This window comes from Erinaceus europaeus, chromosome X, assembly GCF_950295315.1.
Source record: "Erinaceus europaeus chromosome X, mEriEur2.1, whole genome shotgun sequence".
Taxonomy (NCBI): domain Eukaryota; kingdom Metazoa; phylum Chordata; class Mammalia; order Eulipotyphla; family Erinaceidae; genus Erinaceus; species Erinaceus europaeus.
In genome coordinates, this window is record NC_080185.1 from 17,154,907 (window position 1) to 17,182,376 (window position 27,470).

General features: G+C 44.1%; 1 protein-coding gene across 1 annotated transcript in view; it reads left to right on the forward strand.

The window, feature by feature from the left end:
- Positions 1-573: 573 nt before the first annotated feature.
- MCF2 (MCF.2 cell line derived transforming sequence) overlaps positions 574-27,470 on the forward strand; it is a 157,829-nt gene continuing 130,932 nt past the window's right edge. The window contains exon 1 of the mRNA XM_016190482.2: positions 574-649. The gene's annotated coding sequence lies outside the window, so the exon portion shown is untranslated. The remainder of the gene's footprint in view (positions 650-27,470) is intronic.

The following is a 27,470-nucleotide window of genomic DNA, read 5'->3' on the forward strand; positions in this document are numbered from 1 at the left end:
CTCCAAGGTTGATGGAGCAGTGCTGTGATATCTCTCTCTCTCTCTCCATATATATATATATATATATATATATATATATATATATATATATATCCCTCTCCTGTCTCAAGATCTAGAATTGTTAAAAAAAAAAATTCTCAGAGACTTTCCTTTTTCCATTATATGCTCTTGGCTCCTTTGGTCATAAATTAAATGTCCATGCACAGATAACTAACATACACACACATACACTTAAGATGCCTTACGATGTCCTGGGAAGTACCTTAAAGACCTTCTCTGCTCCAGTTCCTTGAACATTCTGAGCAATGAAACTTTTCTTTGAACTTGACAGGCTCCCTCTTTGCAGCGGAAGCTGGGCTTCTCCCAGTTGTCCTTGGAAAGAAAACAATTGTCAATCCCCTTCCTCTACTGCGATACAGTGTTTGGTTTCTAAAACCTTGTTCCAAGTTCTACTTCAAGTCAAGGCTCCTTTGCTTTGGTAGCTGCTGACACCAGGCTGCTTTTGAAACTTTCTTTCAAAATCTTCTTACCAAATTGAGCAAGAGTTAGACTGGCTTCCAGAGTGACCCAGAGTCAAGCCAGCAAGCAGCACGGCTCCTTTTGGCTGAGGAGGGAGAATGGACAACCGAGCTGTGGACACATATTAATGGTAAGGATTTCATTGCCTTCGATTATTGTAAGGAATAGATTCAGTGGTTGGAGAGGTAGGTGACTCAGTGGATAGAGCACATGTTTTGCAAACTTGAGGCTCCAAGTTTGATCCCTGGTACTGGGGATTCCTGGGGTCAGAGAAGTTCTTGGTCTCTCTAAATAAAGAAATTAATAAATCTTTTTTTTAAAGATAGAGACAGAGAAGCAGAAAAGTAAAGAGACTGAAAAAGACCACAATATTCAATATTCAAGAAGCTTCTTTCAATGTGACGGGGGCCAGGCTCAAACCTGGGTCTCTATAAATAAATAAATAGATAGGTAGATAAACAAATAAACCTTTTTTTTAAGAGACAGAGAGGCAGAAAAGATTGAAAAAGACCACAGTACCCAAGAAGCTTCTGTCAATGTGGTGGGGGCCAGGCTTGAATCTGGGTCACACACCTGGCAAAATAGCACACTATCCAAATGAGATTGTTTTGCCAGCCTAAAGAAAAAAAATTTTTTTTTCCAAAAAGAAATTTATTTAGGGACTAGGTAGTGTCTCCTCTGGTAGAGTATATACATAACCATGTGCAAGGACCCAGGTTAAGGCCCTCTGGTCCCCACCTGTAGGGCAGAAGCTTCTAGAGACAGCCAGAAATTGAGAGGGAAGGGGGAGATAGAGAGGGAGAGAGACAAAGAAACACCTGCAACACTTCAACACTTGCAAAGCTTTCCCCCTGCAAGTGGGGACTGAAGGCTCCATATGAGGTCCTTGAGCACTGTAACATGCGTGGTAGCACAGCCGGTGAAGCGCAGGTGATGCAAAGCACAAGGACTGGTGTAAGGATCCCAGTTCGAGCCCCCGGTTCCCCACCTGCAGGGGAGTCGCTTCACGGGCGGTGAAGCAGGTCTGCAGGTGTCTATCTTTCTCTCCCCTCTCTCTCTGTCTTCCCCTCCTCTCTCCATTTCTCTTTGTCCTATCCAACGATGATGGCTTCAATAACAACAACAATAATAGCTACAACAATAAAACAATAAGGGCAACAAAAGGGAATAAATAAGTAAATAGAAAAAGAGGGAAGATAATACTTAAAATAAAAAAAGAAGAAGAGAAAGGGGAAGAAGGAAAGAAGGAAGGAAAGCTGCTAGGGAGAAAGGATAATGGTTTTGCAAAAGTCTTTCATGCCTGAGGCTCTGAGATCCCAGGTTCAGTGCTCAACACCACTGTTAGCCAGAGCTGACCCTCTATCTATTCTTCTCTCTGTATCACTCTCATTAAAAATGAGTAAATAAAAGAGAAAGATAGAGAGACAGACAAAGAAAGAACAGAAGAAAGAAGAGAGAAAGAAAGAAAGAGAAAGAAAGAGTGAAAAAGAAAGAAGGAGAAGCTAGATGGTGGCACACATGATTGAGCTCACATTATAATGCTCAAGGACCCCGGTTCAAGCCTTCATCCCCACCTTCAGGGGAAAAGCTTTACAAGCAGTGAAGCAGTGCTGCAGGTATCTCTTTTACCCTCCCCTATTTCCTGGTTCCCCTGTCTTATTTTTTTTAATTTTTTTTATATATTTATTTTATTTATTTTTTCCCCTTTGTTGCCCTTGTTGTTTTATTGTTGTAGTTATTATTATTATTGTTGTTGTTGTTGTTGGATAGGACAGAGAGAAATGGAGAGAGGAGGGGAAGACAGAGAGAGGGGAGAGAAAGATAGACACCTGCAGACCTGCTTCACCGCCTGTGAAGCGACTCCCCTGCAGGTGGGGAGCCGGGGTTCGAACCGGGATCCTTATGCCGGTCTTTGTGCTTTGCGCCACCTGCGCTTAGCCCGCTGTACTACAGCCCGACTCCCTTATTTTTGTTTTTTAATGGCCACCAGATTTATTGCTGGGGCTCAGTGCAGGCACTATGAACCTACCACTTCCAGTGGCTTTTGTTTGTTTTTTATTTTGTTTACTGGAACACTGATCAGCTCTGACTTATGGTGGTGTGGAGCCTCAGGCATGAGAGTATCTTTGTATAACCATTATGCTATCTACCCCCAGTCCTCTATCTGATAGGACAAAGAGAAATTGAGAGGGGAGAGGGAGATAGAGAGGGAGAGACATCGAGACACCTGCTGATGTGCTTCACTGCCCCTGAAACATCTTCCCTGCAGGTGGGGGGGGGGGGACTTGAACCCTGCTCCTTGCACATTGGTAATGTGTGTGCTCAACTTGGTGCACCACCTTCTGGCCCCCTCCCCTTTCACTCTTGATGACTTTCTGTCTCTATACAATTAATTAATAATTAAAGATTTGTTTTAAAGAAAGAAAGGAAAGGGGAAAGAAGGAAGGAAAGAAGGTCAGAATTGGCTGCTGGGATGGCAGGGTTATGCAGGCACCAAACTACAGCAATAACCCTGGTAGCAAGAAGAAAAAAAAAAGTGGCTTAATCCTGGTGATTTCTGCATAAAATAGCCTCCTCCATAGCCAATCATTTCCTTCTCTTGCAAAAGCTCTCCTGTCCCCGCTCCCCAACCCCCAGTGCTGTGGCCACAGACAGACCGCAAACCCTACTTCAGAGTACTCTGCCTGTTCTTTGATGCTCGTCTAGGACAGGGGGGTGGGGGTGGGCAGAGCTGCCCAGTTCTGGACTGGGCCCTTCCCAGTGGGGAAGCTGGGATCACTGGTGTGACCAAGCTCACTAAACTGGACTGCATGGGAGAGCTGGACCATGAGGAGACCTGGTGGATATCATTGTCTCCAACTCTGAGCACTACAGTGACTAGGACACGCTGCCTGCACTTCAGCGAGACTGCTTGGTAAATTGACTCTCATCTCTTTTAGGTATGAAGGGGGTGCTGTGTGGGGATGTTTGGGGCATAAGGGCTCTGGCTGGGGGGACAGTAGGGCCTTTTCTCACACTGAATCTTTTGGGCTCTCTTCTGAGGGCTCAAATCTCACACTGCCCCTTCCTTTCACAGAATAAGCTATCTCCAAACCCCAACACTTTGCAGAGTTCTGTCACATAGGCTGGCTCCCTGGGATTCATCTCTCTGTGTGTGAGTCTCCCCACTCACTCGAGCTGTGGCTCTCTCCCACTGAACTCCACATTTATAAAAAAAATTACTAGTGATTTAATATTGATTTACAAAGTTATAAGATAAAAGGTATAATTCCACACTGTTGCCACCACCAGATTTCTGTGTCCCCATTCCCTCCACTGGAAACTGCAGTAGTTCTCCCAAGGTCACAGCTATGGGCTATTATTCGTATATCTATATTTTTATATATTTGTCCATTTTTTTCTATGGTCCTGCCTTCTCTTCCTTTCTAAGTCACATCTTTTACTTCTTAGTGTTCTTTCTCTCCCCACCCCCTTTTCCTCTCTTCTCTCTCTAGGTTCTGATGGAGTTGGAGTTCAGAGCCCTCTGGTCATCTTCCCCTACCATTTCTCCCCCTCTAAGAATATGAAACAAAATTCCTTTTGGGGTACGGAAGGTGGGAGGTCTGGATTCTACACTTGCTTCTCCACTGGACATGGGTGTTGGCAGGTTGATTCATACCTCCAGCCTGTTTCTATCTTTCCCTAGTGGGGTATTGAACCCCACCTTTATTTGCTTTGGGTGTCCGAAACAGGAGTGAAATCTCTTCTCTCAGGGCCTCTGAGAAAGAGTGTGACCTCCCAGGACAGGCAAGAAATTAATGGCATGTTCCAGTTACCATCTCAAAGCACTCAAGCTCCTACTGGGTCGGAGGTTGGGGGAAAGAGTGGCTTCTTTGCAGGCTATGGACCTCAGTGGCCTGGGAGTGGCTTGTTGTCAAAGCAACTAGAAACAGTGCCAGAACTAGTGACCGAGATCCGAGATCCAGCCCACAGTTCCAGAGCTGTGTTGGCATAACTGCCATGCCTGTCTCTGTTTCAAGGGCTCGGTGGTGGTGGTGGGACTCTCCTCCATCTGCCAAGTCACATCCCAAATACTTTGTTACGACTTGAGATAGGGCCGTTTCCGCCGGTGTCGCAACTCTGTTCCTTCCAGATACGGAGAAGTTTCTGGGAGAATAAATCATCAGAGAGAAAGGAAAGATGGGTAGCATCAGAAAAGAAATCAGGCCTGAATGAAATAGGAGGGAAGCGGGGGGGGGGGGGAAACACCTCACTTCTCGATAAGGAGGTCAAAGTTTGAGGCCAAGTAGTGGGAATTAGGCCTGTGAACTCCAAAGGCACCCCCACCCCATCCTGCCCCACTGATCATCATTCTACCACAGTTTTCCACTGCCCCATCCAGTCCAGGTTCACGGTGTTAGATATCTCAGGAGGCCAACTGCGTGTATAGACAGACTCCCAGAGAACAGATACTTCTTGGGCAGGAAACAGAATTCGAAGCGCCAGATCCTTTTGTTTCAACAATAGCAAGAAACTGTTGGAAAGGTAGCTACCGAAGCCTTTGGAAATGCAACCCTAGTTTGGAAATTTTAAAGCACAGTGTTTGGAAATTTTAAAGCAGAGTGTTCGTAGCTGTTCAGGTCTCATTATTCAGTTTTTGAAATGACGGTGCTTTCAAGAGTCATGATTATTTAGTTCAGAAATATTCAGACACTGGGCCTGGTCAGGTGGCTCAGGACTTGGACATGAGGCCCAGGTTCAGCCCCCAGCTCCACCTATGTTGTAATGGTGCTCTGGTTGATTGATCTCTCTTCTCTCTAAAAAAAAAAATAGGTAAACGGACCCCTTTTTTTTTTTCTTCTTCTTTTTCTTTTTTTTTTTTTTTCACCAGAGCACTGCTCAACTCTGGTTTATGGTGGTGCAGGGGATTGAACCTGAAACTTCAGAGCCTCAGGCATCAGAGTTTGTTTGCATAACCGTTATGCTAACTACCCCTGCCTTTAAGTGGATCTTTAAAAATAACAAAGTTGGGGCCTGGTGGTGGCACAATTGGTTGAGCACACAAATTGCTATGCACAGGGACCTGGGTTTAAGAACCTGGTCCCCACCTGCGGGGGGGGGGGGGGGGGGGAGAGGGGGACGACCTTACAGTGGTGAGGCAGTGCTGCAGGGGTCTCTCTCCCTTCTCATCTCTCTCTCTCTCTCTCTCTCTCTCTCTTTCTCTTTCTCTTTCTCTACCTATCATAATTAAATAAATATATTTTAAATAACCAATTTCAGGGTTGGCAAGAGAGCTTATTTGGGTAATGTGCTGCTTTGCCATGTGTGTTACCCAGGTTCGGGCTTAGCCCCTGCCTCACTGAAGAAAGCTTCAGTGCTGTGATGTCTTTCTGTCTCTACCTTGCAGTCTGAAAAAATCTCACCTGGAGCAGTAAAACTCCAGTGGTGGAAAAATAAATAAATAAAGACATAAATAAGTAAATAAATGGTTTAATATAAATTATAATTTTAAATGCAAATTATTATCAGATCAATAAACTAAAAAAAATCATGGTTCAGTATTCATGTATTTAAAAAAAAAACAGTGCCCATCAACTGACGAATCAATGCATAACATGTGACACAGGCCTCAAATGTGATACTATTAAAACCATAAAAAGAAACCATTCCAACATAAATGGTGCTGGGGCTTGAACCCAGAGCCTCCCACTTGGTAAGGCATATGGCTGTACCAGCTGAACACTTAATATGTCCCAGCTCCAAATGTGTTTTGTTTGTTTGTTTTTGTTTGTGTTGAACCATGATGTTTACCTCAATCATCTTTTTGGTCTTGATTCTAGTCCCTCTTAAAAAGCATTTGTTAGGGCAGTGTAGCAAGCTATCTATTTCCATTTCGATGCCTAGGCCTAACACAGCCAGGTTCATGTGGAAATAGGTGATCCTAATCTAAAATTGGAGAGTTGATATGCCTGATTCCGAAGTTCTACTCCTGATTCAGGTTTTGTTGTGAGTAGTTAAGTTACTTTTCCAGCATAGTTTTGTAATCTGAGAACACACCCAAAGTATGTCCCCAGGGACTGCCCAACCTGTACAAGAGGGTGTCAGCTCCACTTCAAGCATAACCACACTGGAAATATGTATAATTTTTCCCCCGCTACGGTTATTGCTGGGGCTTGGTGCCTGTACAAGGAAATCTATTGCTCCCAGTGGCCATTTTCCTTTTCCACCCCAATAATTGGACAGGACAGGACAGGACAGGACAGGACAGGACAGGACAGGACAGGACAGGACGGAGTGAAGTGGAGAGGGGAGGGGAAGATAGAGAGGGAGAGAGAAAGATAGATACCTGCAGACCTGCTTTGCCACTTGTGAGGTGACTCTTCTGCAGGTGGGGAGCCGGGGCCTTGAACCCAAGTCCTTGCACGTGGTAATGTGTACTCTCAACCAGGTGCACCACTGCCCAGCTCCTGCACTGGAAGTATTTTTAATGCTGGGTTTTTTTTTTAAGCATTTGACTTGTTGCTTAATGATACTTCAAAGCATGAAAAAATTAAAAGAAAAAGAAAAGGAAAGCTTTTGGCCTTCAGAACAGAATAATATTTCCGGTTTGTACTTCATATACCAAGTAGACAAAATCAAAATGTTTGCATTTGAAACAAAGTTTCCCCTAAAAGAGCCAAAATTTGCCTTTTAAAGTGGTAACAAATGAAAATTCTAAATAACAAATGAAGGTAAGATTTCTGAGAATTTCTCTGAGAAGGGGTACACTTTAAGTCAATATTAGGACTCAAATTACTTTGTTTTTATTTACTTACTATTGTTTTATTTTTGTTAGTGACTTAGTAATGATTAACAGGAGTGTAAGATAACAGGGGTATAATTCCATAAAATTCCTACCACCAGAGTTCCCTGTCCCATCCCCTCTATTGGAGGATTCCTTATTCTTTATCCCTCTGGAAGTATGGACCAAAGATCTTTATGGGGTGCAGAAGGTGGGAAGGTCTGGCTTCTGTAATTGCTTCTCTGCTGGACATGGATATCGGCAGGTTAATCCATTACCCCAAAATGTTTCTATCTTTCCCTAGTAGAGTAGGGCTCTAGAGAGGTGAAACTTTGGGATACATTGGTGAGGTCGTCTGCCCAAGAAAATCAGGATGTCGTTATGATAGCGTCTGCAACTTGGTGGCTGAAAGGAGGTAAGGTATAGAGCAGGACAAATTGTTTTGGGCTGATTTAGCTCAAAGTGTCAGAGATGCTTCTTTGTACTTAACACACCTTTCCATATCTGTATATACATCTAGAAGGTTCTATGATAACAATCCAAAATTAAATGAAGTTATATATTGAATTGGTAATAATGTATCAATTGAGATTCTTTTAGTTGCTAAAGATTAAAAAAACACCTGCAATCAACTTTAAACATAAAAGAAATTACTCTAAAATTTTAAAAAATATTTATTTATTCCCTGTTGTTGCCCTTATTATTTATTGTTGTAGTTATTATTATTGTTATTACTGATGTCATCATTGTTGGATAGGACAGAGAGAAATGGAGAGAGGAGGAGAAGACAGAGAGGGGGAGAGAGAGACACCTATAGTTATTATTGTTGTTGTTATTGATGTAGTTGTTGGATAAGACAGAGAGAAAGAGAGACACCTGCAGACCTGCTTCACCACTTGTGAAGCCACCCCCTGCCGGTGGGGAGCTGGGGTCTAGAACCGGGACCCTTACACCGGTCCTTGTGCTTTGCACCTAGTGTGCTTAACCCACTGCGCTACCACCTGACTCCCAAAATAAATTACTTTTATCTTGGTAGCAGGAAAACCCTGGCACTGGATGTTTCTCCAGGTATGGTTTGATCTAGGTATTCAAAGAACTGCTTTATTATTATTATTATTATTATTATTATTATTATTATCATTATTATCTCACTATGTAGCTTTTATTTATTTAAAAAAATTTTTTTTATTGGGGGATTAGTGGTTTACAGTCAACAGCAAAATACAGTAGTTTGTACATACATAACATTTCCCAGTTTTCAGCATGACAATACAACCCCCACTAGGTCCTCCTCTGACATCACGTTTCAGGACCAGAAGAGGCCCTCCTTCCCCGCCTCAGAGTCTTTTATTTTGGTGCAATACACCAACTCCAGTCCAAATTCTGCTGAGTGTTTTCCCTTCTGATCTTGTTTTTCAACTTCTGTCTATGAATGGTTATCCCATACTTATCCTTCTGTTTCTGACTTATCTCACGTAACATAATTCCTTCAAGCTTCATTCAAGATGGGATGAAAATGGTGAAATCATCATTTTAATATCAGAGTAGTATTCCATTGTGTATATAGACCACAATTTGTTCAGCCACTCATCTATTGTTGGACACCTGGGTTGCTTCCAGGTTTTGGCTATTACAAATTGTGCTGCTATGAACATAGGCATACACAAATCTTTTCGGATGTATATGTTTGGCTCCTCAGGATATATCCCCAGGAGAATAATTGCAGGGCCCATAGGACAGGTCCATTTCTAGCCTTCTGAGAGTTCTCCAGACTGCTCTCCATAGGGGTTGGACCAACTTGCATTCCCACTAGCAGTGCAGGAGGGTTCTTTTGTCTCCACAACCTCTCAAGCATTTGTTGCTGCTACCTTTTCTGATGTATGATATTTTCGCATGAGGGAAGTGGTATCTCATCGTTGTTGTTATTACTGTTTTACCAGAGCAGTGATCATCTCTGGCTTATGGTGGTGTGGGGGATTTGAACCTGGGACATGGAGCCTCAGACATGTGAGTCTTTTTGCATAACTATTATGCTATCTACCTCCTCCCCAAGGAACTCTTTTATCACATCGGTTAATTCTTAGGTAGGGACTCTCTGTAGGTCCAGCCTTATCTTATTAAATGATAACTCTGGCAAATAGAGTCTGTTCTCATGGTTCCAGAAAGTTCTGGAATTGGCTCAGTATCTTTACCACTTCACTCCCCCTACTGGCTATTTTTCCCCCTTCTTTTCTATATTTTTGACAGACAGAGACAGAGAGAGAAAGGGAGAGATAAAGAGCAAGGGAGACACCTACATCATTACTCCACTGCTCATGACGTTCCTCCTTGTAGTTGGGTGACAGGGGCTTGAACCCAGGTCTCGAGCATGGTAATGTGCACTCTCTTGGGTGAGCCACCACCTGGCTCCTGTTTGAACTTATTATGAGGGCCGAGGGGGAGTGAAGACAATAATTTCATTAAAAATTTTGTTGGGAGTCTGGCAGTAGCGCAGTGGGTTAAGCGCGCAAGGGCTGGTGTAAGGATCCCGGTTCAAGCCCCCGGCTCCTCACCTGCAGGAGGTCACTTCACAAGCGGTGAAGCAGGTCTGCAGGTGTCTATCTTTCTCTCCTCCTCTCTGTCTTCCCCTCCTCGCTCCATTTCTCTCTGTCCTATCCAACAACAACAGCTATGACAACAATAGCAACTACAACAAGGGCAACAAAATGGGAAAAACAGCCTCCAGGAGCAGTGGATTCGTAGTGCAGGCACCGAGTCCCAGCAATAACCCTGGAGGCCAAAAAAAAAAAAAACTATGTTAAAAAAATTTGTTAATCGTCCTTATTTATTGGATAGAGGCAGTCAGAAATCAAGAGGAAAGGGGAGATAGAGAGGGAGACAGACAGAGAGACACCTGTAGCACTGCTTCACCACTTATGAAGCTTTCCCCCTGCAGGTGGGGACCAGGGGCTTGAACCGGGGTCCTTGTGCACTGTAACATATACTCAAACAAGGTGTGCTACCACCTGACCCCAAGACACTGATTTCACCTACCTGGCACTCTTGCTTGAACCACATGGACTTAAAGTGGGGCCAGGAAGATTCTCCATGAGAATACTGAAGTGTGTGCAAGAGAAGCAGGCAAAAATGATAGCTGCTCCCCTACATATGTGGCAAATGTCCTAGTGTTCAGGGGAACTGGGTACCATATTCACATCCTGTTATCACATTGGACCTGTACACACTGTACACAGTTACATACTGCGGTAACTCTACAATGTGCTTTCTCTTGCTAAGCCGTTCACATGTCCATAGGCTTCCAAAATCCTGCTACACCTCTCAAAATCAAAGGTAATAAGGAGCACAGGAGACACCTTTTCATGTTATTAATGCCTCCACTTGCGGCATTCCAGAAATTACGGTTTCTCAGAGACTGGACTTAATTTACTCTAATAGAATCATTTCCCATTAGTCAAATTCCCTCTGTTCTACTGAGGAGAGTTAAGATTGAGGCATCCAAATGAGGGTGAAGGCTTCTCATGTCACTAGAGAGAAGAATTTGTGGCTTGGTGGTGGAGCACCTGGTTGAATACACAAGCACAAGGAACCAGGTTCAAGCTTCTGGTCTCCACCCGCAGGGCAAAAGCCTCACAAGTGGTAAAGCAATGATCAGATGTCTCTGTGTCTCTTCCTCACTATCTCTACTTCCCACTCATTTTTTCTCTGCCCTATCAAGTTGACAAATAAGAAAAACATTTTACAAGAGAGAAAGGGATTTGTTAGAAAGCAAGTTCATATTTATTTATTACTGCCAGGGTTATTGCTGGGACTTGGTGTCTGCATTATGAATTCATGATTTCTGCTGGCCATGTTTTCCTCTTATTTTTTAAATTTTTAAATCTGTTTCCCAGAGCACTGTTCAGCTCTGGCTTATGGTGGTGCAGGGGATTGAACCTGGGACTTTGGAGCCTCAGAGCTGAGAGCCTCTTTGCATAGCCATTATGTTATCTACCCTGCCCTCCTTTCTATTTTTCATTTGATAAAACAGAGAGAAATTGCGAGAGGGGAGGGAGATAGAGAGGGAGAAAGAGACACCTGCAGATCTGTTTCACTGCTCCTCAAGCTCCCCCACACACAGGTGAGGAGTGGGGGCTTGAACCTGAGTCTCTGTGCATGGTAATGTGTGTGCTAGCCCCCCTCATCTTTATCTTAAAGATAGATTGCTCATGATTTAGAATCCAGAGCACCTCTCTGGCATATGTGGTGCCAGGAGCTGGACTAGGGCCCTCAAGCCCTCAGACCCTCAAGCCCGCTAGTCCTGTGCTCTCCCAGTAAACCATGGCCCCAAGGGCATTAGTGAACATCCAAAGAAACATTTCTTTTTTAATTTTATATTATTATTATTATTATTATTTTGGCCTCCAGGGTTATTGCTGGGGCTCGCTGCCTGCACCACACACAAATCCACTGCTCCTAGAGGCTATTCCCCCCCTTTTTGTTGCACTTGTTGTTATTTTTTTTAATCACTGTTGTGGTTATTTTTTTAATTGTTGTTATTATTGATGTTGTCGTTGTTGGATAGGATAGAGAGAAATGGAGAGAGGAGGGGAAGACAGAGAGGGGGAGAGAAAGACAGACACCTGCAGATCTGCTTCACCGCCTGTGAAGCGACTCCCCTGCAGGTGGGGAGCCGGGGGCTCAAACGGGGATCCCCACCCTGGTCCTTGCATTTAGGCACCAGGTGCGCTTAACCCACTGCTACTGCCAGACCCCCTATTTTTTAGTGATTTAACATTGGTTTACAAAATTACAAGATAAGGGGGCCAGAAGATGGTGCATCACGTTAAGCACACATACATTACAGTGTGCAAGGACCCAAATTCAAGCCTTTGGTCCCTACCTGCAGGGGGAAAGCTTCACGAGTGGTGAAGCAGGGCTATAGGTGTCTCTCTGTCTCTCTCCTTCTCTACCTTTCCCCTTAATTTCTTTATGCCTCTATGCAATAATAAATAAATAAATAAAATTTAAAAAAATAAAAGGAAGCTACTTTTAGAAAAAAAGTTACAAGATAACAGGGGGACAACCCCACAGCGTTGCCACCAGCAATTCTGGATGGATCCCCATCCCCTCCACTGAAAGCTACAGCACTTCTCCCAATGTTGCAGATATGAGTTAACTATCATTTCTACAATGATATGTCTATATTTGTATATATTTTCCAATGTTTAAGGTCCCATCTTCCTTTCCAAATCACACACACACACACACACACACACACACACACACACACACGACTACATCTCAAATGTCCCTCCCTTTTTCCTCCTCTCTCTCTCTCTGGGTCCTGATGGAGCTGGAAGTTCAGAACCCTCTGGTCATCTCCCTCCTATCATTTCTTACACACTGGGAGAGCATTTGGGGGAGCAGAAGGTGGAAGTTCTGACTTCTGTAATTGCTTCTCCATTGGACATGGGTGTTGACAGGTCAGTCCATACTCCCAGCCTGTTTCTTTCTTTCTCTGTCTAGTGGGGTAGGCTTCTGGGGAGGTAGTGTTCCAGAACTTATTGGAGAAGTCTGCCCAGGGAAGCCAGGACAGAATCATCATAGCCTCTGGAACTTGATAGCTGAAGGGCAGCAAGATATAAAGCAGGAAACAAAAAGTAGTAGAGCAGATAAGAAAAGATGTAGGGTGGAAAGAAGCTAGGAAGTCCAGGGGCCGGGTGGTGGTGTACCTGACTGAGCACACATATTACAAATGCTCAAGGAGTGGGATTTGAGCTCCCAGTCCCCACCTGCAGGGGGAAAGCTTCACAAGTGGTGAAGCAGTACTGTAGGTATCTCTCTGTTTCTCTCCCACTCTATCACCCACTTTCCTCTCTATTTATGGCTGTCTCCATCCAATTAAATATCCTTAAAACTTATTTAAAATAAAACTAGGAAGTCCATTCTAGGCATATTCCTAGGGGCCCATGACAATTCTAGGGTGTTTTTTTTTTTTTTTTTTTTGCTTGAGTTTGATAGCTAACATGGAGTTGGACAAAAATGTTGTCTGCAAAGATAGTGTCAGAGTAGAGAACAGGGCCAACAAAGAAGCTTATTTATTTTTTTACAATTTTTAAATTATTTATTTATTTATAAAATGGAAATATTGACAAGACCATAGGATAAGAGCAGTACATTTCCACACAATTCTCACCACCAGAATTCCATATCCCATTTCCTCCCCTGATAGCTTTCTTATTCTTTAACCCTCTGAGAGTAAGGACCCAGGGTCATTAGGGGGTGCAGAAGGTGGAAGGTCTGGCTTCTGTAATTGCTTCTCCGCTGAGCATGAGTGTTGGCAGGTCGATCCATACCCCCAGCTCATCTCTTTCAAAGATCCTTATTCCGAAAGGCATCTGCCGATTGCATCACAGGAGCAGGAGAAGTAGGTTTACTGGAGGAGACTCAATCATAGGCGTGCATCTCCTTCTTCAGTCCTAACTGAGCCTGTGGACAACACTCTCTCTTTCCAGTATGGGTTCCAGTGAACTCAGAAGGCCATTGCCCATCCAGGAGGACTTCACTCACCCATTGGATGACACAGGGGTCGTCATAAAGCCCAGTTTCACCTTCTCTCATCTATTTGCTATCATTTGTCATCTGTCAGTATCCATCTACTTCATTGTTCCTCTTTGCTTACCCAACCAATCTTTCCTCCCAGCACAAATTAAATTTTTTTCTTATTATCTTTATTTATTGGATAGAGACAGCCAGAAATCCAGAGGGGGGAAGAAATATGGAGGAAGAGAGACAGAGAAGTACCTGCAGCACTGCTTCACCTCTCGCAAAGCTTCTCCCCTGCACAGGGGGACCAGGGGCTCGAACCTGGGTCCTTGCACACTGTCATGTATGCACTTAACCAGGTACCTCCCCACCTCACCAACACAAAGTTTTAGTGCTTATAGAAGTCATGTAGGTGAAATTGTACTGTACCTTCATCTCAAGTACAAATAATCCAATCAACAAATGATCATGAACTTTTTTTCACATTCTTAAAATTTTTTCCCAAGTTCTCATTTAAAATTAGACATAGGAAAGGGCCAGGTAGTGGTAAAGCAGACATATTACAGTGCACAAGGACCCAGGTTCATGACTTCCAGTCCCCAACTATAGTGGGGAGGCTTCCAGTACTGTAGGTGTCTCTTTTCCCCTCCATCCATCTCTCTCATTTAGCTCTTGGGTTTCTCTCTGTCTCTATCCAATAAATAAAGTATTTTTTAAAAAAATTCGACTTAGGGCCAGCAAAATAGCTCACATGGATAGTTCACATGATTTGCCAGGTTTGAGTGTGGCTCCTCATGACATTGAATGAACCTCTCTCTCTCTCTCTCTCTCTCTCTCTCTCTCTCTCTCTCTCTCTCTCTCACACACACACACAAAAAAAAAAAAAAAAAAAAAAAAACTAAGGGAGCCAAGAAGTGGTGCACTCACTTGAGAGACTGCACATGCTATCATGCACAAGGACCCAAGTTCAAGCCCCTGTTCCCTACCTGCAAGGGGAAACCTTCACAAGTAGTGAAGCAGTGCTGCAGGTCTCTCTCTTTTTCTTTCTCCCCTCCTCCCTCTCCCTCTCTCCCTGTCCTTCTCCTTTACTCTCTCCCTCCCTCTCTCTCTCTACTTCCCCTTTCCCTTTTGATTTATTTCTGTCTCCATCAAAACTAATATCAAATAAAATCAGACTTAATTTTAAGATTTTTGTAGGGTTATAAGCAGTGTATGAAATACTACCGAGAGTTCTCACATACCCTTTAAGTAGTTTACCCAATAACACCAGTTTGTAAAATCATAGTAGAGAATCGAAGCTAGCATGTCGGCAGTGGTAGAAACAAAATATCAAACTATCACTGCAAGGGAAAGCCATTTTATTTTAATTTATTTTGCCACTAGGTTTGTTCTTGAAGCTTGGTACCTACATAATGACTCCACTGCTTCCAGCTGCCATTTTCTTTCATTTTCCTTTTGATCAGAAATGAGACAGACAGACAGAGACAGAGAAAGAGAGACACCGCTTGTGAAGCTTCCCTAACGCAGGAGGGGACAGAGGAGTTGAACCCAGGTCCCCAAGCATGGTGGCTTGTGTGCTCTACCCATGTGGACATCTGTTAAATGGCTGCTTAGTAATTGTATGCATGTGTTACAATTTTTTAATACAGCTATATTTGACATATAGGTTGCTTCCAACTTGGAAGTACCTGACTAAGCACACATATTACAGTCTGCAAGGACCTGGGTTTAAGCCCTTGGGTCCCCACCTGCAGGAGGAAAGCTACACGAGTGGTGAAGCAGGTGTCTCTCTGTCTCTTCCCCTCTCTATCTCCTCTTCTCTCAATTTCTCTCTGTCTCTACCTCATAATAAATAAAATTTAAAAAAGAAAAGTATATGCATACACATATGCTTTTCTTTTTTGCATTTTTCTCCCTGTTCATATCTTTTGACCATTTCTACTGCTTTTTCTTATTAGTTTATAAATACTCGTTACATGTTAAGAATGATGATGGTGATGACTCTGGCTATGAAGATCATACATGGCAAACATTCACTCTACTTCTGAGCTACATTCCTTGCACAGGTGCTAGTTTTTTTTTTTTTAATTTTTATTTATTTATTTATTTATTTATTCTCTTTAGTTGCCCTTGTTGTTTTATGGTTGTAGGTTTTATTGTTGTTGTTATTAATGTTTGTTGTTGTTGGATAGAACAGAGAGAAATGGAGAGCGGAGGGGAAGACAAAGAGGGGGAAAGTTAGACACCTGCAGACCTGCTTCACTGCCTGTGAAGTGACTCCCCTGCTGGTGGGGAGCCAGTGGCTTGAACCTCAATCCTTATGCCGGTTTTTTTATGCTTTGTGCCACCTGTGCTTAACTTGTTTCGCTACCACCTGACTCCCCAGGTATTAGTTTCTAGTAGTTTTGAGATCAAATTAAAATACCACATATTTGGGGATGGGTGATGGCACATTTGGTTGAGCGCATGTGTTTCAGTGCACAAGGACCCTGGTTCAAGGCCCTGGTCCCTACCTGCAAGGGGGAAGCTTTACAAGTGGTGAAGCAGGGCTGCAGGTATCTCTTTCTCCCTCTCCATTCCTTCTTCATTTCTCTCAATCACTATCCAATAATAATACATACATAAGTAAAAAAAAAGTACATTTCACCTATTCTAACTATACAATACAGTTTTTATTATGTTCACAGAATTGGATGTCCATCAGCACAAGCAATTTTAGAACAGTTAATCACCCCAGAGAGGAAGTCTAATATTGTAGCTATTCCTTCTAGTCCTTCCATCTTCCCCCACCTCCTGGAAGCCACTAATCAACTTTTTGACTTTAAAATATATATATATTTATTTCCTTTTGTTGCCCTTGCTGTTTTATGGTTGTAGTTATTGTTGTTGTTATTATTGATGTCGTCGTTGTTGGATAGGACAGAGAGAAATGGAGAGAGGAGGGGAAGACAGAAACGGGGAGAGAAAGATAGACACCTGCAGACCTGCTTCACTGCCTGTGAAGTGACTCCCCTGCAGGTGGGGAGCCGGGGGCTTAAACCGGGATCCTCACGCTGGTCCTTGCGCTTTGCGCCACGTGCACTTAACCCACTGAGCTACCGCTCTACCCCCTACATTATTTTTTTTTAAGAATCATCTATATTATAGCAGGTATCTGAATTTCACTCCTTTTTGAAATTGGTTAATAACAAGCCGTTGAGTGGAGACACTACATTTTGTTCCTTCTGTGAAGAAAGAATTTAAGTTGTTCTGAGCTTTGACTACAGTGAATAAGTAAGTACTGCGGCGAGCATTCATGTTCCAGTCTCTGTGTGGGCATATTTTCATTTCCCCTGGATAAATACTTGTGAGTGGAATTGCTGGATTGTGCGGTACTTTTACATTTTACCATGGTAGGGAATATTTTCTACCTATCACGAATGCATGATGGTACTGTTTTTTTCTACAATTCTGCCAATGCTCGTTACTTTCTCTCTTTTTGAGATCGAGTGAGTTCAGGGTGGTATGACTATAGATGCCACTGTCTGTCTTTTTGGTTAGAACCAAAACACCATCCTAGTATGTGCGAAGTGGTATTTCACTATGCTCTTCAGCTAAAAATTTTAATGTGCTTCATGAACACTTGTATTTCTGTTTTAGAGAAATATCTATTCAAATCCTTTGAGAATCTTAGAAGGTTGTTTTAAGATGCATTCATTTATATGAGAATAAGAGAGAGAGAGAGAAAGGAAGAGGGAGAAGTGAAAAGAGAGAGAGAGAGGGAGTGGGAGAGAGAGGGAGGGAGGGAGGTAGAAAGAGAGAGAGAGAGGGGAGAGAGAGAGGGAGGGAGGTAGAGAGAGAGAGAAAGAGAGAGGGGGGGAGAGAGAGAGAGAAAGAGAGAGAGAGAGAGATGGAGAGAGAATGTACCAGAGCATCACTCCAGATCCTGTGATCCTGAGAGGACAGTCTCAGTCTCATCTTCCTGCTGCCTTTGACCATTTTTAAATGGATTCATTTATCCTTTTCATCATAGCGCTGTAAGAGTCCTTTATATATTCTGGATCCTAAACTTTTATCAGATCTGTGATTCCCAGACACGTCCCCCATTCTGTGACTTGTCTTCATTCTCCTGATAGTGTCCTTTGAAGCAAAATAAAACATTTTTATGATAGGCACTTCTTCTTTTATGGCCTGTACTTTTGGCGTGCCATCTAAGAAACCATTGGCTGATTCCAGATCATGAAAATTTATGCCTTTGTTTTCTTGTAATAGTTTTGTCGTTTAAACCCTTGAATTTAGCTCATCGATCTAGATCTACTGTGAATAAGTGTTGTATGCAGTGTAAGGGAAGGGTCAACTCCATTCCTGGGCATGTGGGATCTGGTTGTCGCAACACCACTGGTTGAACAGAATATTCTCTCTTCGTTGAACTGTGTTGACATTCTGGTCAAAAACAAATTGGCTGGCTTTAGATGTAAGGGTTTTTCTTTTTTTCTTTCTTTTATCTTCTTTTTTTTTTTGGGGGGGGGCTCTCATTCATATTTTGTTGATCTCCAAATCTTTTCTTCTGCCAGTATCACTGTTTTGATTTTTGCAGCTTCCTAGCAAGTTTTGAAATGGGGAGTATGCATCCTCCAGCTTTGTTTTTCCAAATTGTTTTGTCTACTCTGGATTCGTTGAAGGATATTATTCCTTTGATCACCATATTTCTTTGCAAAATAACTTCAGTTTGTGGTTTGACTTTATGATTCTTAGTTATATGGAAGTTTTAAATTGTTAGGTTGATTTTCTTGATGTTTTTCCTGTATTTTTGCTTTTTCTATTACTTTCACTTTAATTCTCTAGTAGATTTCTAACCCTGAACTTTTTTTCCCCCTGTCTTTGCAAATTATCTATTACATTTGGAGGAAAAAAGTTTTTTTAAAAAATTTTATTGTTTATTTGATAGTACAGATAGAAATTGAAAGAGGAGGAGGAGATGAAGAGGGAGAGAGAAAGAAACACCTGCAGACCTGCTTCACTGTTCATGAAGCTTCCTCTCTGCAAGTGGGGACTGGTGGCTCAAACTGTGACTGATTAGCCAGGTACACCACTGTCTGGCCCCATTTTTATTTTGCCATTGTCACTGGAGCTTTACCATTCTGGGTTGCCTCTTTTGGGGGGTTGGGGTAGGGAAGAACCTATAGTATTGAAGCTTCCTCCAGTGCAGTTGAGGGCTGGGCTCGAACCTCAATCAAACATGTCAAAGCAGTGTACTATCTATGGCATTTCATTTATTTATTGGATTGAGACAGCCAGACATTGAGAGGAAGGGGAAATAGAGAGGAAAAGAGACAGAGAGACACCTGCAGCACTGCTTCACCACTCATGAAGCGTCCCCCTGCAGCTGGGGAGTGGGGGCTTGAACCCTGGCCCTTGCACATTGTAACATGTGTGCTCAACCAAGTGTACCACCACATGGTCCCCACAGCAGTACACTAGCCAGGTGACCTATGCTGCCAGCCCTAGACTTTGTTTTTTGTAATCTTATTTTTAAATTTTGGATGAAAATACAATGTTATTTATAGTACAGATGGATTTACATGATGTTGTATGATGCAATAATGAAAGGCCATACATCGGATTTAAAAGTCAAAGTTATTTATCTCTCTCAATACGGACAGGTCTCAAAAGAAAATGTTGAGGATGAAAAAAAATGTTCAAAAGACTAAGTAAAGATAATGTCACCTACACCCAATTTGTTTAAAAAATTTAGACAGGGATTTGCAAAAGTATAAGATTATAGGGTTATAATTCCACACTGTTCTTACCACCAGAATTCTGTGTCCCCAGCCCCCTCCAGTGGAAATTGCACGTATTCTCACAAGGTCATAGATATGGGTTGACTATATAGCTATAGCATATATAAATATAAATATATAATTTTTTATGGTCCTGCCTTCGCTTCCTTTCTAAGTCACACCTACACCTATTACTACTTGTATGTGCCCTTTCCTCTTCTCTCTTAGATAAAAGAAACAGTACCTGACTTCCTATGTTGTTTTCCAGATTCACTCCCTTTCAGTGATGGTATAAAAACAAAGATTTCTAGGAGTTGGGCAGTAGCGCAGCGGGTTAAGCCCACGTGGCACGAAGTGCAAGGATCATCTTAAATCCGGGCTATTCCCTTAGGCACAGAGATGTATTTATTTATTTGCCACCAGCTGCTGCTGGGGCTCGAAATCTGTAGATAAACTCCTTCTCTCGTAACAGCTTTTTTTTGTTTGATAGGAACAGAAATAGAAAGGGAGTCCTGTAGCGCTACTCCACCACTCAGACTTTCTCCCCTTCAGGCGGGTGGGGATGGGGCTTGAACCAGAGTCCTCGCACTTGATAATGTGTGTGTTCTACTGGCTGTCCAGAGTTCTTTTCTGACTGACTTGACTTCTCTGCTCATTCTCCGGGCTTCCCCCAACCCCCCCAGATGGCTGCATCACCTTTCAAGTACAACCAGGCTCGCTCCTTCCCTTGCAGCCCCGGTCTCTTCATGACTCTTTCCGGGGAGGTGTGGGGGTGCGAAGTTCCTGGCCCTTTCTATAAGGGCACTCCTTTTGGGGGTGTTTTGCGTTTTCCTGCACCACAGAGGGGGCTTCCTCAGACCCTGGCGCTTATGAACCTGGAGTGAGGGCCCTGAGGTGACGCACCTGGTGGAGCACATATGTTACAGTGCCAAAGGCTCCGGGTTCAAGTCCCCGGTTCTCACCTGCAGGGGAAAAGCTTCATGAGTGGTGAAGCAGGGCTGCAGGTGTCTCTCTATCTTCTCCCCTTTTATTATCTGGCTGTCCCTATCCAATAAATAAAGATAATTAAAACTTTTAAAAAAACCTTTAAAATACAAAGTCAAAAAAGATATATATGGGGGCCAGGGGGTGGCGCACCTGGTTAAGCGCATACATTACAGTGCTTAAGGCCCTAGGTTCGAGTCCCTGGACCCCACGTGCAGGGGGGAAGTTTCACACGTGATGAAGCAGTGCTGTGGGCGTCTTTCTCCCTTCCTATCTCACCCTCCCCTCTCAATTTCTCTCTTTCTATCCAATGATTATATATATATATATATATATATATATATATATATATATATATATATATATATATATAACCTGGGTTGTGGAGGCTAAGTGACCACCCCAGAGGTCAGAGCGTGTGCGTGCGTGCTCCTGTGCTTGTGACTGCCGCTGGGGGCACGGAGGTCAAGTCCCTGCTCCAGCGCCAACACCTGAGCCTCCGCAGGTGCCCCCTGGGGCTTTCAGGGGCAGGGACGCTGAGGGTTGGTGCAGAGTGACTGGGTGACCCCGGAGTGTCAGCCTGGGTGCCCCCTCCCTCCAGGGAGCCCGCCCAGCAAGCCTCCCAGAGCGCCCCCAGCTGGGACTCCCTTTGGGCAGCTCCAGCCCCTCCCTTCCTGCCCCGCCCCCTCTCCCAGCAAGTTGCGGGGCTCCCAACTCGTGGGTTTCGTGCGGGGAGGAACTGAGGGAGCCTGGCCTAGACTCCTGATGGCCAGATGGTCCGGACCGAGCCTCCTCCCCCAGCAGGGCCAGCCCGCAATGGGCCCCGGGCCGCCTCCTCCTGCTCGCCCGCCGGGGGGGGGGGTGGGCGCGGGGTGCGGAGCGCGGGCTGACTGTGTGTCCCCGCCCGCAGCTCGGGCGTCCGGGGGGCAGGTGGACGTGGCCCTGGGCTCGTGGCGCCGCGGCAAGCAGCACCCGCGCTTCCTCTTCCTCCTGCGAGCGCACTTAGTGAGTTGATCCCACGCCCTCCCTCCGCACTGTCACGCACCCCTCCCCCTCCCCGCAGTGTCCCCCAGCGGTGCCCAGCGTGAGAAAGTTCGCAGCGGCGTGGCGCTGTTCCCGCCGTCGTGAGTTCGGGTCCCCCTCGCTCCTTCTCTGTCTCGGGAGGGGTAAGGGTGCAGGGTTTACTTACAGGGTCTCCCTTTGCCCATTGCTGTGAAATGGAAGATGGTAAGCGAATGCCTTGTGTGTGTGTGGGGGTGTGTGAAGCGGGGGCGGGGACTGAGTCCCCAAAGACGCCGAGGGAGGAGTTGGAGTGAAAGTTTGCTCCAGGCTAGTGCATGTCTCCAGCTTCGTCCCGGAGCTCCCTCGCACTGGGTCTTCACTCTGATTCCGGGGACACACTTGCCCGTGGTGGCAAGCCAGTTTGGGGTGAAGTGGCCCACAGGCTTTGGGGCTCCGAGGAGGTCAGTTCTTTTTTTTTTTAATATTTATTTTCCCTTTTGCTACCCTTGTTGTTTATTGTTGTTGTCGTTATTGCTGTCACTGTTGTTGGATAGGACAGAGAGAAATGGAGAGAGGAGGGGAAGACAGAGAAGGGGAGAGAAAGACAGATACCTGCAGACCTGCTTCACCGCCTGTGAAGCGACTCCCCTGCAGTTGGGGAGCTGGGCTCGAACCAGGATCCTTAAGCCGGTCCTTGTGCTTCACGCCACGTGCGCTTAACCCGCTGTGCTATGCCCGACTCCCCTAGGAGGTCAGTTCTTAAGGGACCTGTCCACGGGCTCCCTCTCAAAGCCTCAGTGAACTGGAGTTTCTTAGACTAGTTTGGGAGGTGTTGAGGGGTGCGAATGAGTGGGGTTGGGGGGCTTGGCTTTTTGTCTTCCTCTGCTCCCTTTGGGTTTAGGTTTAGCAGGTGCTCAGCTTTGCAGTGGGGGAAGTTTGGGTGTTCAAAAAAGTACACTTGGAGATACTTTACCCAAGCCAGTAGCCAGGGACGCTTCTTTCAAATACCACACTTGATCCCAGACCCCTTTAGCTTGGTCTAGGGCAGTTAACCAGGCTTGTGCATGTTCACAAGGCAGGGTTGGCTCCAGCTGGGTTGGCCTCTCAGCGGGCATTGTTAAAATATACTTTATATTTTAATTTAGTGAAAGAGAGACAGAGACAGACAGAAACCAGAGGCCTGCTCAGCTGTGGTTTATGGTGGTGCTGGGGACCGAATTTGGGATTTTTGAGCCTCAGGCATGAAAGTCTTTTGCATGGCCATTATGCTGGCTTCCTGAAAGGTGTGTTGCTTTCTTGCAAGTGCTAAGTCTTCTAAGGGGTGTGCTCTGGCGGGGTACCTTTCAGGTTTCAGCAGTTGAAAGAGATGTTTTTGGTGGGCCCCTGCCGCTCAGCTGGAAGGACTTGGTGTCTCCTTTTTCCTTTACTCTCTCCATCATCCTGACAGGTGGGGTGGGGCTAGGTCATCTCTAGGAGCAGTGGGTGCTTTCTTACAACACTGCAGTTGGCTCTATTGTGAGTCAACCTTTCTGCGACCACTGATTCCTGTTATTCTGGAGTCTGTGTCTTTCTTCTTTTTTATTTTTTAAATTTATTTTTATTTATTTTCTCTTTTGTTGCCCTTGTTTTATTGTTGTTGTAGTTATTATTGTTGTTGATGTCGTTGTTGTTGGGTAGGACAGAGAGAAATGCAGAGAAGAGGGGAAGACAGAGGGGGAGAGAAAGAGACACACCTGCAGACCTGCTTCACCGCTTGTGAAGCAACTCCTTTGCACGTGGGGAGCCGGAGGCTCAAACCGGGATCCTTATGCCAGTCCTTGCGCTCTGAGCCGTGTGCTTAATCCAGCTGCGCTAAGGCCCGACCCCCTGTCTTTCTTCTTTCCTGCCTTTGGAGGCTCCTGTATATTGGGGGACCCAGTGTCAAAGGACACCAGTTGCTGTGCTGTTACTTTTTTGTGGGGGGCATTTAAGCATTTTTAACAGTGGCCTCTACCTCTGCAAGGACCAAAAGAACATTCTGGATGTGATTTCTACTTATACTGTTAGAACACATACCCCAGTGCGATAATTTCCCTTCATGAAAAACGATTTTGTGTGGCTTCACTTCTTTTTTCTTCTCTCTCTTTCTCTCTTTCTTTCTCTGTGTGTGTCTGTCTGTCTCTCTCTGTCTTTTTAAACAAGTCTTTATAGATCTTTTTCATTGTAGTACAGAACTTGCGGAGGGTTGGTTCAGTTTGCAGACTGCTCAGTGATAATCAGGTGACTGGCTAATTACACGTGAGTCTCCACGATCTGATCTGCCGGGGGCAGCTAGAAAAGGGAATAATGACCTCCTCTTAAGGAGCGGAGGCGAAACTTCAGGGAAGGGTAAGAATTGAATCTTTGGGGAGGCTCATATATTTCTAGTGACCCCGGGATTTGGAATGCGTGTAGTGACGATAGCTAGGGATAGGGCTGTTCCACTCAAAGGAAAAAAATAATAAAAATGTATCAAAATAAGCAGAAAGGGGACAGTATATATAAATGTGAAAAATATCCTCATTTTAAGTTTTATTTTATCTTTTTTGTTGTTGAGGAGGCTGGTACTTTATACTGCAGTCATTGACACTTGAGTAAAATTTCATTAAGCACCAGCCCCCCAAAGTTCTCTTTTAACCCTCCCTTCCCTCCCTCCTGAGAGTCCTTTGCTTTGGTGCAATACACTGTGTCTAGTCCACGCTTCACTTTGTGCTCTCCCTCCCTGTCCCTATTGTTAAGCCCCACTTATTAGTGAGATCGTACGATATTGGCCTGTCTCTTTTTGGCTTATCTCACTCAGCATGATGTCCTCAAGTTCTGTCCAAGATAATGCAAAGAAGATGACTTTACCATTTTAACAGCTAAGTAGTATTCCATTGTGTGAATATACCACAATTTTGTCTCTCATTGGACATCTGGGCTGCTTCCAAGTTTTCGTGACTACAAGTTGTGCTGCTATGAACAAAGATATACATAGATGTCACTCATTTATTTATTTATTATTTTTAATGACTGGAATTATAGTGGAAGATGCCAGAAGTGACACTTGGAGAGGCAGTCTAGGCCTGGGTCAGACAGAGCTTGGTATAGCGTTGTACTGGGGGGGATTACTGGCCGAATTTGTTCCCCACAAATTTAGAGGCTCATCACACATAATCCCAACAGAAAACTGAAGAGAAAGCATGATTTTCAGGAATTTTAAACTTTATTCAAGAAGATCGATAACATTCACATGCTAGGCAGGGAGAGAACGAGCGAAGAGAACGAGTGAGCTCTTGAAAAACCTTTACTCACATGTTGGCAGGCTCACCTAAGCAGAGAGTAAGCCATGGCTATAAACATCCAAGCCCACCTTCACCTCCTTTGTAAGCCACATTCACACCTGTTACCACTCTCATTTCCTGTGTAGTAATAATTTCCTTCCCCCATCACACAAGTGTGCCTTGGGGATGTGTTCTGGCGAGGTGCAGCAGTGTCTTTGTTCCCCTGGGTACTTCCTCTCATTTCTGACTTCTAGCATGTTCAAGGGATTTACTTGAGCTGTAGGGCAATGGGGACCCATTGCAGTGTTGCCAGCAAAAGAATGGAGTCAGTTGCTGCTGCCTGATGTTGCCCAGGTTGTGCACTGCAAAGGATTCAGGGACTCCACTTACACAAAATGGCATTCTGAATTATACCCTTGCTAGGGTTGTACAGTGCACCCTGGTCCACAGTGGCATGTGTACTTAATTTCCTTTTGAACTTGATCTTAAATAAAACCTACCTCCATACTTTCCTGATCTTATAATGGGGGCAGAAAGGGGAAACATATTTCTTTTTTGCATTTCTTGCAAGAAGAAAATAACAGACACTACTGAGCCGAGGTATATTCAGAAAACTCCAACAAGTGGCTGTGAACTCCAACAAGTGGTCAGAGCAGCTGGTATAATAGGTCAATTGGATAAAATAAATACACACAAACACTGTTTTGTCATGTGCACTACTCAGGTCTGAGCTCTGCCCCCACTGCATTGAGGAAAGCTTTGGTGCTGTGGTTTCTTTTATTCTCTTGCTGTCTCTCTGCCTTGTCTGGCTCTTTAAATAATAAGAGTTTGGGAGCCGGGCGATAGTGCAGCGGGTTCAGCGCACTTGGCGCAAATCACAAGGACCGGTGTAAGGATCCCGGTTCGAGCCCCCGGCTCCCCACCTGTAGGAGAGTCACTTCACAGGTGGTGAAGCAGGTCTGCAGGTGTCTATCTTTCTCTCCCCTCTCTGTCTTCCCCTCCTCTCTCCATTTCTCTCTATCCTGTGCAACAAGAACAACATCATCAACAACAACAATAACTACAGCAATAAAACAACAAGGGCAACAAAAGGGAATAAATAAAATAAATATTTAAAAAACAATAAGAGTTTTTCTGGGTTGGAGAGAGAGCCTAATGGTTCTTCAAAAAGACTTTCACGCCTGAGCCCCCCAGGTCTCAGGTTCAATCCCCAGCGCCATTATAAGATAGACCTGGTTCCTCTGTATCTTTCATCTGTATCTTTCTCATTGAAATTATATATATATAAATTTACCAGAGAACTGTTCAACTTTGCTTTATGGTGGTACTGGGTATTGAACATGGAAGCTCTGGAGCCTCAGGCATAAAAGTCTTTTTGCATAACTGTTATACTATTCCCCCAACCCAAATAAAATATCATTTTTTTAATAAAAAGATTTTTGTCAGTTTAGTTCAAGGAGAAATGTGATTCGTCAGAAGTTTATTTATTTATTTAAAAAAACAGTGCTTTTAATCTGTGTCCCTAAATGGCTGAGATTGTTTATTTATTTATTTATTTCCTTTTTTGTTGCCCTGTTTTTTTTATTTTTGTAGCTATTATTGTTGCTGTTATTGATGCCGTCGTTGTTGGATATGACTGAGAGAAATGGAGAGAGGAGGGGAAGACAGAGAGGGGGAGAGAAAGACAGACACCTGCTTCAGGTGGGGAGCCAGGGGCTCAAACCGGGATCCTTGTACCAGTCCTTGCTCTTTATGCCATGTGCGCCAGAAGTTTATTTTTTATTTTTTATCAGGCATCTTGCAGAGTGGAATACAGATGTAGTCCAGTGATACTGAAGTATTGATCTGGAAACATAACTCTTGTTTATCCTACCTGAGATTTCTGGGTAATTGGGGTTCAATGCTTTTTTTGTGTTTTATTATCCTTCCCCCCCCCAAAAAAAAAAGAAAGAAAAGAAAAAGCAGGCAACTCTAACCATGTTGCCTGGAAAGTTCAAAAAGATTCTTTTAACTTCCTGACGCTTGGGTGGGGACTGAATTGACTCGCTAGTGGCTGTGTGGCTGACTCCAGATTATAATATCATTACTTATGTTAATGTGCTATAATCTGTGTTGCCCAGAGGGATCTTAAAATACAGGGGTGGTGTGTCCCTACATTAAATCCTGGCACAGATTGTTCTGCCTCTTAATTCATGGTGCCTGTTTTTCTAATCTTTCCATATATCCCTTCTCTGTTAGCTGTCATTTCATACTGCTGTTAATTTAACTGTTCTAACTCCTGATCTACTCCCTTGCTCCTTCTGCTGTGTATGAGCTACGAAAGCAGAGAATCAGACCTTCTAGAACTATGTATAAACTAAGAGCCTGGCTTCATTTTTCAAATTTTAAAAAATTATTTTATTTATTTACTTATTAGACAGATAATTTGAGAGGAGAGAGGGAGAGAGACAGAGAGACACCTGCAGCCCTGCTTCACCACTCGCGAAGCTTTCCCCCTGCAGGTGGGGAACCAGGGGTTTGAACCTGGGTCTTTGCACACTGTAATGTGAGCACTTAACCAGGTGAGCCACCACTGGCCCAAATTAAAAACGGTTTTTTATCTGATATCTTTCCCAATCTAGGAGCTCCCCCCTCTTGTTC